At 39.0% G+C, this 12,372-nt stretch overlaps 1 protein-coding gene across 3 annotated transcripts in view; it reads left to right on the top strand.

The window, feature by feature from the left end:
- Window positions 1-12,372, top strand: part of WASF1 (WASP family member 1) — a 100,407-nt gene that overhangs the window by 253 nt on the left and 87,782 nt on the right. The window contains exon 1 of one of the 3 annotated variants that reach the window (XM_086744166.1): window positions 123-205. The exons of 1 other annotated variant lie outside the window; for it this stretch is intronic. The gene's annotated coding sequence lies outside the window, so the exon portion shown is untranslated. Of the gene's footprint in view, window positions 1-122; window positions 206-1,314; window positions 1,332-12,372 lie in introns of those variants that run through there. One more of the 3 variants, XM_086744168.1, reaches the window with a different exon arrangement.

Genomic DNA, 12,372 nt, shown 5'->3' with positions numbered 1-12,372 from the left:
CCCCTTTGTCCGTGCGGGGGGCGGTGGCGGGCGGGAGGGAGGGGGGGGCGGCCGCCGCGGAGCCGCTTTCCCCCGCGATCAGGGGCAGGAGGAGGAGGAGGGGGCGTGTTGTGCCGGAGCGCGGCGCGTTCCTTTTCCTTCTCCTCGCCGCCCGCCCCGTGGTGCCCGTAACCCGGCGAGGCGGCGGGATCGGCCGGCGGGAAAGGTGGGGCCGTGCGGGGCCGGGGTCGGCGGGTGAGGGGTGACGTCAACCGCCGCCAGGTGCGAGCGGCGGCCTCCGGTCTCCCCTCCCCTCTCCCCGTTGGGGTGACGGGGGCTCGGGAAGGGGAGAGGTGGGGGCAGGCGGGCGGGCGGGCGGTTTGGCGAAGGGGGATTCGATCCGGCGGACGCCGAGATCTGCCCGGCGGGGAACACTGCTCCCATTGTTAGGCTTGGCCGGGAAGATCTCTCTCGGCTGGCCGGGAGCAGGCAGGAGCACGTAGGGTTCCAACTTCTCCCAACCGGCAAAACGCCTTTCTCTGCCCTGTCTCCTCCACGCGTGGAGGGAACGAGCCGGGAGAGCTGGGAGGGCCGGCGTTCGTGCTGGGCAAATGCATTGCCCGCACCTGGAGCCGGGCACTGCCCCGGCTTCCTCTCGTCCTGCGTGTGCTTTCAGGATTGAAGCGAACGTACAGTGACATCTAATTGTGACACAGCGGCATGTAACCGGATTAAATGCTCTGGTGCGATTTCCACCCGTTTCGGCAGTCAGGCTTTTAAACCAGTACCTTAGCTAGAGAAGACTTAACTTGGATTCTTTTAAAAATGCTGACAGAATAAACGTAAGGACAAATAGAAAGTGTTCCTGGACTGGAGCAAGGTGCTGCATTTGGATCTCTCTTATTAAAAACAAACGTGCCTCTTCTTTTATGCTATAATCAGGATTTTGTGTAGAAGTCCCACATTTTCAACACCAAGACCCTTCTTTTGTTTGCGTCTCCAACAGCTGAAATAGCCTACCTTTTACTAGCATCTCATATGGTAATGAGCTTGCTTTTAAATATGTGGATGATGAATCTATAAGTAAGGAAAGCTATATGATGCTTCACATAAATCATTGCCAGTTAATATCAAATATGGATCTTCCACTGCGGTCGATTTATTGCCGGTAATTGTTAACTGATTCCATATGACTGCGTTCTTTTTTTTTTTTTTTTTTTTCTTGGCATGCAGACGCTGGGTGTTGTCTGAAGTTGAAAGGTGCGCTTCCTGACAAGTGAAATGTTTCAAGATCTATTTGTGCAACCAGTCTGTGGTATTTTATCCAGAGAATTGTGTTGAACATGATCAAAGTAATTTCGCTTTGTTATTCTCGAATCCGAAATGTTTGGTTGACAAAGCTTTGGTAGTTTGTTTAAGTATGTTCAGCTGCGTCATGTCCAAGCATCCTAGATTGCTTGCCAGTAAAATTCAGTCATCTGGGATTCTAGATGCTGTCATTGTAGAATCTAGAAAAATCACTTACTGGTTTAAATCAGTCCTTTCTGGTACCGTCAGGCTAGTGTATAAGCAAGCACGCAAGAAGGCATTCAGTGGAACACCATCTGAAGTTTGTCTTTGCTTGAATCGTAGCAAAGATAAATTTTTAGCAAGCATGCAGATGACGTTTTTGAATATGAAATACTGACTTGACTATGTGTTACAAGTGTAAATGGCTAATATACCTAATATATCTAAAATCTGATTTTATTGAAAAAGCTGAGGAATTATTGCTCACCATTTGTGTTGAGATAATGTTAACACATAGTGACTGTTAACTGAATATTTGTGAATTCAGCATGGGATTGATCAGTATAAAACAAATCAAAAGAGTGATACAGCTTTCAAAAAAGGTCTTCTCATTGATTATTGTATGCTGTAAGTATGTCCTGTTTTAATCGAGTTCCAGAAAACCTGTTATGTTATGCGTTGGGTGCTGCTGGTTCTGAAGGCAGACTGGAGTAGTGGGTGGAAGTGATCAGGGTTACTTGGCTTGGCTTTCCATCCAGCTTTTCCACTGCTGTTTTTCCTCACAGTCACTCTGCCTTTCTTGCTTTGATTTCTCCAAAGGAGGGTAAAAAGGGGCTTTTGGCATTTGTTTGTTACTACTCCCGATGGTGAATACCGTACCACGTATTACCACGTCTTCCTTTTTTTTCCCAGGTAAAAGACAAAGCAGTAGAAGCCTGACTTCTTACTCTTTTTATTTTTTTTTTCTTTTTTCTAAATCTCACGGATGATTGTAGGCTCTAATGTGTGTGTGGGTTTTTTTGTGTGGTTTTTTTTTTTTTTTTTTTTACCTGTTTGAAACATTTATAGTCCCATCCTTTCATGGATCATCTAATGTCTAATAAGGTCTTAGTGCATACTGCAGCCTTGCAGCCTTTCTCTCGGTCAGGACGCTCATAGCATCTTGATTTCATGAACTTAGCATTTTCTTATGTAATTATCTTTTGAGACCTCCACACTTCTGTCAAATTTGATTGAATTCATGCAGCCAGTTTCCAAGTGGAGGACACCCCCCCAAACACTTCCTGCATCAGACTAATTTCCTTAAAAAGCTGGGGTAAAATGTATTAAGTTTTAACACAACATTTTCCAATTTTTCATTCACATCAATCTTTTCCTGTCCTTTTAATGTGTTTTATCCTACTTTCCTTTCCCTTTATTTGCTTCTTCATAGGTTTGGGATTTTTTTTTTGTCACTTTCCTTGGTGGGTGTGCTTTGTCTTACACTTTGTATTTTCTGTTGGTTTTATTGCCCCACAGATAGTGATGCATATAACCCTACTTGTTCTATTTTTTTCTATATATATATTTTAACACTCTTAAACTGCTTTCAGCCCACTTGCATGTACACTCACTTCTCATCCACCAGGATCTGCAAGTCTGTAGTTTGGAGGGAAGGGAAAAAAAAAAAAAAGACAGATACTTGTTGTACAGAGGATTGAACTAAAATATGAGGCTCTGTTGTCTGTGGGAAATACAGAGTTTGAAAGAAAATGAGGTTTGGATTGTTTTTTTTCATTTGTTCCTATGCTTTTGGCTGCTGAGAAAAGGTGTCATGATGGAAGTCTTATCAGGTTGCTGTTACTGCGTTCGGACTGGGCCTTTTTATAATCTTCTGCGTGTATGTGTGATGCATCTTGATGTACTCTATTTAATTTAACTGCTTGGAGAGTGAAGCACCTTTTATAACTCATGCTCTGCTTTTTCTGCCACTTTCGAGCCTCTGACTGCTGCAAGGCTGATAATACTTCTTTTCGAGTTTTTGGTTTTTTGGACTATGTCCCGGATTCTCAGAGATATCAAGGCACCAGATTGCAATAGGAGTCCTGTGTTCCAGTACATCTGTGAATCAGTCTCTTAAGTTTTTTTGGGGAAGGATCTTGAGGTCGTCTGACACAGATTACAGGCTATATATTTCATGTTTACAAGACGTGGTTTCAAAGAAAAAAAGATAAGGGATAGGACTGGAACAACTTAGACTGTCAGACTTACTTCAAATGACTTTGCAAGCAAAATTATTTTTTTTTTGCAGAGCTGCCACCTCCACCCTAGAGGTCAGAAGCTGGATAACATCTTCGAACTACTCAAGTGCTTATGCAGTGCTGTGACCTGCGTCTTTATAAGAGAAGTTGAACAAAGAATGTGTCAGAGAGGCAGTAAAACATTAATTATAGACTTCCAGGAAAATAAACTAAGTAGCATAATGAGAATTTTTCATATCTTTAATATTGGATTTCTTAATTATCTGAAAAATGTTTTTTAATCAATTTCAGGACAGAAAATGTCACTGAAAGTATATACATTTCTAAGATTACATTTATGAATTATATTTTGGGAGGGACGGGAAGCTGAATTGAATGCTAGCTTATGCTGGTATGTTGATACAATAAGTTACCTTATACACGCAAAGAGCTACAGAATGACAAAGGTAGCTATGTTTTAACCAAACAATGAAAAGCAGAAATAATTGATAGTTTTCAATCTGTTTATTCCTTGCTGTTGGTTGGCTTTTTAGTTAGATGCTATGGTTGCAACATGAATTTAATCTTCCCATAGCAGACTTCATACAGAAGTAGATTATTATGAATGCCATAACTGTCTGACATTTAAAACTTACTAGAAAACAGGAATCTATTCTAAACCCAGGTGGGTTTTTTGGCATCTAATAAAAGGCGTTAAATTCTGTTGAAACATTTCTTATAGCTAGGGCATTTGTACTGTTGTTTTCCTTTTTCCTCTGCTCTGTGGTAAGCTGCATTCATTTACCGGGAGTATTAATGGAGTCTCTGTTCTCTATCTGGCTCTTGTTTTCACAAATTTGGAGAACCTCAATGTACTTGAGTCCAATTTGGTAGAAACTGGTCAATAGACTTTAAGTTGCTGAAGGGGAGCTTCCAACCAAAACTCTGCAAGTGATCTCATAAACTTTGCATAGGAAACGGGTCTGAAAATCGTTGTGCGCTCTTAAAAAACACGCACGTGTAGTTCTTATCTATTACAGTTGCAACTGCCTGTAGATAGAAGTGTACAACAGCAACAAAGACGGATGGTTACCTCAGTAATACTAACCGGCATTACTGTCATAGTTAGTGCTGCTTCTGCAAAGCCACTTGTGCCTCACTAATCTATTAGGGGTTTTGATTGCAGTAATAGTGTAGCAGATTAAATTTTAATGTAGTTGTAATTTACATATATTTTTAAAAGGTGTAATTGAAGGTTCTTCACACCAGCCTGTTAAATAAAGAAGCCATGATGTGAGAGGTAAAGGATTTTCATGGGTCACAAATATATCTGAAGGGAAATAGCAGAAATAAATGTTAAGTTACAGGAGGCTTAACATTTTGTCTTCAATCAGGAGCTGTTCAGTATTTTCTGTTAATCATCTGTAGAATCTGATTTATAAAATAACAGTATTTACTGAGTATTCAAAACTGTTTAATCAAATTTAGACATATTGGAAAGGTCACAGAGAAGTCTAAGCAAGCTGCATGAAAGGACAGCAGGATGACAGGTAAAACTGGTTGTCAGTATATGCAGAACAGTGTGTTTTGGAGGCAGAAAATAAGATCCCATTTATATGTCTTAAAAGTTCCTAAGTTAATGGTATTGATATAACAAGAAAATTTGGGCACCATCGCAGTTTGCTGAGGTATTGGTACCCAATTTTTAGGTGTAATCAGAAGTGGGGGAAAAAAGCACAGAGAAGGAAGTGCCATTCTTTATGAATTCCTTCATTCTTGTCTACTATTCGAAGTATGTTATTAACTTAGTTTTAAAAAGTTAAATTACAGTACTGTAGAGAGTTTGATAGGAAGGGTATGGCAGAGTTTTTCAAGGGATTAAAAATATTGGAGTTATTTACCCAAGGAAATGAAACACAGATCAAACAGGTGAGGAGTGGGAAGTTATAAAATAGATGTGAATTTATGCTCTCCAATAGCAGATGTAAAAGAAGCTGCAGTCAGTAAAAGACGATTTATTGAAGCCATACTTTTTTTTGCAAGGAGAGGGGAATTGAGAATTTTTTCCTGCTTCCACTCAGCATACCTGTATTTCTCTTCATGTATGTGTCTGTGTCTCATCAGTGTTAGCCTGTTTCTCTTGAATACACAGAACTAGCTTAAACTCCTTGCTTTATTTGCTTCAAACCAATAATTTGAACTTTGCTTTTTCTCATCGGAGATGACTGCTCACATAAATCAGTATTTATTGGAGTGAAGTGTTGTCAGTCTTCTATAGCTGAAATGAGTTTGTAATTTCTGGGCTTTGGAGTAATTTTTTGGGTGTTTGATGTAATGAACTGTTTGACACAAAATTAAACAGTCCAAATGAACGGGACACATCAATATGTTGAATATGGCAATGGCTTGTAGCGTGGAGGTGGCCAGTTTGAACACAAATCATGGATGAAAATTGATGTTTGAAGAGCAGCCGTTTAGGCCAATGCAGCAAGCAGTAGTGAAGGTATATGGAGTGTGAGGCTCCTTTTCGGGAGTGGAGTCTTCTTTCAGATTAACCCTTTTATCTAGTGTCAGCACTATATGATAGATCCATAGGTTATGAAAACTGGAAGAGTGATTGACACTGAGGTACTCTACCAGCAGTAAACCCCTTATGCTAAATACTGTCTTACAGCGGCTTGTCCAGCAGAACCCAGTTGCCTCCTCTAAAGTAATGGCTATGGAGTGGCCAAAATCAGAGTTGTCAGCTGTATTTCTACAACATGATACTGTTCATGGTTTGAGGGTCCAGAATCTTTTACCTTCAGGCACATTCAGGATGGTGATGTGGGTTCACATAGATTGTCTGCCAGATCAGCTGTACCAGATAAGTAGGGTCACTATTGAAGAGCCATTATTGGTAGCTGAGAGCAGTTTTCCACAAAAGATTCTCATTATCATAAGACAAAACACCACCTTTTGCAGTGATTTTGGCACAGACTTCCAAGTAATTAAAAAAAAAAATAGGAAAATAGCAAGTCATTTATAACAATGGTATGTGTGAACTTAAGTAGTTCAACCAGCTCTTGTAAAAATGGTGTGCAGAGTCAGCTTTTCAGTAAAAAAAGGAAATGCTTAACTTGTTAAATCTTGTTCAGCCACTAGCCACTGAATGTGTGTGCAGAAACGCTTAGAGAGGTCTTTTACGGTCAGCTGGTTCTGCCTTTTTGTTGATATTAAAGGAGAAGGCTGTGATTCACAACAGCACATGGAATCACAATTGGAGAAGTTTGTTAAACTTTTTAGGATTGAGAACACAACCACAAATACAAGCTGAGTTTGTCATAGGTGCTCTTTCTCTGGAAGTCTCTCCTCAGGAGCAAGGGCTTTACAAAAATGGTGTGGTCTGTGGGGAGAGAAGTCTTACTTCTGTGCCTCCCAGCTACCTGGCGTGGCAAATGTCAGTCTCTGGTAATACAAGACGGTGATAATTTATTACATCTTAATACCCTGAGCAACCTACTCTAGTTGGTCCTGCTTTGGGCAACCTGAAATGTTCTGTGATTATATGATCTTCGTAGCAGGAGGAAGAAACATCATACAAATAATTCAGGAGAAGTGATAGGTGGCCTAGACTCCCGAAGAGGTGGTAATGAAAGTTTCTGGCATTGCAGTCTGATCTGAACTTGCTCTTGTGAAAATATATCAAAATGATACAACAAGTATATGGTGTTGTAGGGATCTATGTTGATATGTCAGAATTCACGTGTATGTCATTCATGCACAGAATGAACTGGCTTTATTCCATAGTCCCAAAGATTCAAGACTATTGTGCTCTAGAAACTCAAGATGTGTCTACCCACTTGAAACAACACTGTCTGCATCCCTGGGCGAGACAACAGAATACATCCTGTGGCTGCAGCTAGCATGAGTGGTCTATTAAAAAAAAAAAAAAAAAAATCTGAGTTACAAAGGGTTTACAAGTTTTTGTTTCCCATGGGAATGAACTTCAAACAAGTCTACCTTCAGCAAGTTCCATGATACAGGGAGAGGTTCTGTACAATTCAGTCCAAAAAGAATATACTTTCTGCCAGCTATGATGTTTCCCATAATGGAAGTCAGATATTGGGGATTACCTGTGCCTAGCCTATCTAGCTAGACTTTTATCCATTCTACTTCTAGCTATAAAAAATATTTTATTTCTTTGTATATGAAATGATAAAAAGTTTTATTAACAAGGAGAAAAGATTTTGGTTCATACTATGTTTTCTTGTTGGAGGAGAATTGGACCTCTGTTCCACACCTGTGGATACTCTGCTGATAAACACATTATTTTATGGGGAGAAACTCTTCAGCAGAGCCTGTTGTGATAGGACAAAGAGTAATGGTTTTAAAATAGAAGGAGGCAGATTCCAACTTCATATAAGGAAAAAAAGTTTTACAATGAGGGTGGTGGAACACTGGCACAGGTTGCCCAGAGAGGTGATGGATGCCCCATCCCTGGAAACATTCAAGGCCAGGTTGGACGGGGCTCTGAGCAACCTGATCTGGTTGGAGATGTCCCTGCTTCTTGCAGGGGGGTTGGACTAGATGGCCTTTGAAGGTCTCTTCCAACCCAAACTCTTCTATTATTTTATTCCAGAGTGATAAACATACATATCTTTCAACTCTGGACAGGTTTGTATTCCTCCTGTACAATCATCCGTCCAGTCTGCAGGAGAGCTCAGAGTGGGACTTCATTACTCAAATCTTTACAAGTATTGGCGGTATTCATGAAAAAAAGTTGATAGTAGTGATTTTACATCAGAGAGGAAAAGGAGATCTTATGGCTCCTCAGTCCTTACCTGATGCCTTATATACCAAACTATTGCAGTTGAGGTAGATGGGATTGATTCTTAAGATCTACCATATTTGATAGATTGTTGAAGCAATAATGTATTTATATAGACTTTCATGTAGTAAAGTCTAGGTTCCTCACAAGTTTACTGTCTGCTTATTCATTAGAGATCTCATCAGTGTTGCCAGAAGATTATTCTCTTGAAACCTTGAAACTATCCCTTTGAGCGTTTCCTGGTTTGTTTAATACAGCATAGCATGCTGTACTTGAAATGACCTTCTTGTGGTGGATCAGTGTAGTTCACTACATGTATGCATGTATAGTATGTATATACTTTTGTGTCCTAACATTTTTCTTAACTCCAAGCTTCTGAAAGCAACTGAACGCGTGTTCTGCCTAGATGTTAGAGAGCTCCCATGGGAAACAGCCACTTAACGATTAGTGTTGTCCTAACGTAATTCTTGATAAGAGGTTTCATGTAGAATAACCTATTGGTAGAGAAAATCTTTGTTACTCTGAATACTTTAAGACTCTCACCCTGTCACATAAAATAGTCCCTTAATTCTGTCTTTCATTGTTCCTGGGAATACATTGAGAGGCAAAGCCGTTTGTGTATAGAAGCAATCTAAATGGGTCATCTTCTGTGTCTGAGCATTTTCAGACATGTAAGCACTTTCCCCCTAGCTTAGTGCTTGCCTATGGGGCACTGGCTACCAAAGCTGATTTTTGAGCGTCAATGTAGCACCCAATCCTTTGTATGTGGTAGGAAGCAAATGTTTCAGTTTTTCAGAATCCTAAACCATATGCTTGTTGTAGATATTCTAGTCCATCTTTGATTATAATGAGCTTCTTTACTCATAGTTAGTCATTTTTCCTTATTAGAGAAAGAATCCTTTTAGAAAAAAAGATTAACATTATTAAGCAAAGAGATAAGGATATGATTTTGAAATGAAAACAACTAGAAAACCATAGAAACTGTATGATGCAGTCATAAAACACGTTGGATGTTGATTTACTGTTCTGATTGTTCAGTTTTTCTTCTGAAGCGTGTTAGCTAGAGAGAGCTACAGATTCCGCTTGATAGTAACATTCTAGAAGGCAGAGAAAGACTTTGAAGGACAGATTATTCTCTACCTGTTTTTCAGGAATTCATAAGCTCACATTGCAACACTTTCAGAGGGGCACTGTAAGAGTTTTTAATCTTGTTTTCCTACCTTCCTCAAAAGTCTGACTTGCAACATGAGGCTTTTCCTGTTTTTTTTTCTGACTTGCGACTTGCCTTTATACCATTTTTGTAGGTTAGCAGTTTATGTTAATTTTCAAGACGTTAATGTCCATTTAGATCCCAAGACACATCTGTTAGCCTTATTTTTAGAATACTCAGCTATCTCTAAGCAGACAAAATGATAGATGGTTTTGGTTTCATGTTGGAACATGAGAAACCCTTTGGACATTGTTGTTGAAAGGATTCTGGAGAAGCCTGATTCACCTGTACTTGGTAATAGTATTTTAATTCAAAAGATACCCTTCAGAAAAATATATATTGTGTCAGGACCTTATTTCTGTAAGACTGTAGGAATGTTGTCATATCTGGAGTCTTACAGAAAGAAAATGCATGTTCAGTGCACTGAGTTACAGCACTTTAAAAAGTGCATACATTTTGGTATGCAGAAAACACAATGAAACATTTGAATATAATGATAATACTCATGTTGTTGTTCAGAGTGGTGGGGTGCTTTTTTTAACTTAATGAAAATTTATAACTGGTATATGGTGGTCTCACTGTAGCGCATGTGTTAATTTGAGGTAGAATTATGCAAGTTTTGGAGATAAGATTTACTAAGTGACACACAGATCTATTTATTTAAAAACTATGAAGTTGTAATTTAATTTCTAGATCTAAGTGAACAAAACTATGCTAATAACTGATACGTAATAATTTTTCTTTTGTTTCAAATGCTGTGGATTTCGTTATATAGATGTAATTACAATTAAGTGCTTCAAAATCACTTGTTATCCCAAGTTAGTGAAAGTTTATTAGTAAAAATGAACTACATTGTAACTACAACATATTTATAAAATAAAGTAGGATTTAAAAGATATATTCTGTAGTTAGTGGATACTTTAGGGAGAGAAATTTGGCTTTTAGCTATAGATATATATAGTTAGCTAGTGAGTGAATTGGGCATATGAGCAAATGGCATCTGGTTTGACTTTGGTGCAAGGCCAGTACAAGCCGAAACTTATTATTTTCAGTGGATGCACATTATAAAGCTCATCATCAGAACTAGCGTTACTAGTACCACAGATAAACAGGGAGTGAATGGATCTAAATGTGTATTAGTGTCTTCTTTTACATTGTTTAACTCTCCTGTAAACCAGCCCCACAAGTTCCAAACTTTCTGTGTCAAAATCTCTTCTCCCTGAATCAGGTATCAGTGCTCCAAACCTCTGCTGCTGTCAGGTGGCTAATAAGAACATAAACAGAACCTTTTCTTAAAGAAAGGAGGTGGTGGATTGCTAGGCTTTAATCAGGGAACTATAACTGAAAATCACTAGTGGTGGACCTTACTGTTTAAAAAAAGGTGTCAGCTGCTTGCTGCTTTGGACTCTGCCTAAAAATTGTCAGGCAAATCATCAGTCCTTGATATTTTTTTCCTGTTTAGTATCAGCCTACTTTTTTATAACAAATACAGTGAAAATAACAGTGTCAAACATCCCGAGGATATGCTTTTCTCCTGTATTCAGTTTTTGAGGATGTTGCCTGAGTTTGCAACATTTTTTTTCTTGTAATAACAGAGAATTTTAGAAAGTTATTAAATGAAATGTAGAAAGACTCTCTGGAGGATGTATTGTGTGTTGTAACTGCTGAGTCATACAGTAATGCTCGCTATTTTCTGCTATTGTGACTCTTGAATTGTTTTGTGGTTGATGGAACAACTGCAAAGGGAAGGTGAATAGTTTTTCTAATTTGTGTTTGCTTATAGTGTATCTTCAGTATAAGTACTCTCCCTCGTGGGAGGTAGGAGATACGCTTTGAACTCCCAGAAACCCAAGGAAGATGTTTCTGCTTTGTAGGGGACAGACCTAATATCAAAGATGGGCAACCCTCTCTCCTGGCCACATTTTGTAAGATAAAATAAGGACATCTTCATTCTTTGAAGGAATTAATGTAAACAGCTGTGTTCATCTTTAGTGGATAAAGAAGCTTGCCGATAGCTTTAAATCTGACAGATGAAATCTAGAACAGGGGTGGAATATAAAATTCAGCTGTCTTCACTGTCATCTGTAGATTTTTAGATTATACCCTCTCCACATCATACCATTTGTGGGTAGTCTAGAGGCTTAAATGAGGATTCTTTTTTGAAAGGCAGTCCATACTCCCAGGGGCCTAGGATGGGGCTGAGGCAGTGCTGGCTCTTTTCCAGACAACTTGATGGAGAGCTGTCTTCAGCCATCCAGGTAGACATACCCTAAATGTTTTATTAGATCTAGATCTTGGTGTAATCAGATTTGACTGAATGGTATATGATGCAAAGTTGCTTGACACAACACGTAAATAACATCAATTTGGGATTTTTTTTTTGTGTTGAGAATAAAGCTCTCTATGCAGTACTTAAAAATTGTGTCTGTTAAATGAAAGGTGACACACATCTGTGGAAACAGAGTCATAGTGTCTCTTTCTTAGTGCATTTCAAGTATGCTTGAAAATAAACACTGATTTTATTTTTTTTTTAGTAACTCTCCTCCTCCTGATATTTCAATATTGAGCTAGGCAAAGTTGTTAGATGCATTTTGGGTAATTTAAGTTTGCTTTATAGCATATTAGTAACCTTGAATGATGTTTGGGGACAGACAATAAAAATGAAGCTGACCAGTGACTGTCATATCGTGGTTTGGAAGGGAAATAAGAATTGTTAGAACATGGAATCATGTTTCATGTGTGATTACAAACTTCCCTCCCTCAGCCAAACTCTAGTCTCAGAAATATTGTGTTCTTTCCTGGATGTGTGAAGTTTAAAATCAAACCATTTTCCTCTCAGTCTTCTAAGTAGGATGCCTCCATAA

Source organism: Chlamydotis macqueenii, chromosome 3 (genome assembly GCF_036417535.1).
Source record: "Chlamydotis macqueenii isolate bChlMac1 chromosome 3, bChlMac1.mat, whole genome shotgun sequence".
Lineage (NCBI taxonomy): Eukaryota > Metazoa > Chordata > Aves > Otidiformes > Otididae > Chlamydotis > Chlamydotis macqueenii.
The sequence above is the reverse complement of the archived record's forward strand: the minus strand, read 5'-3'. Positions and strand labels throughout refer to the sequence as shown.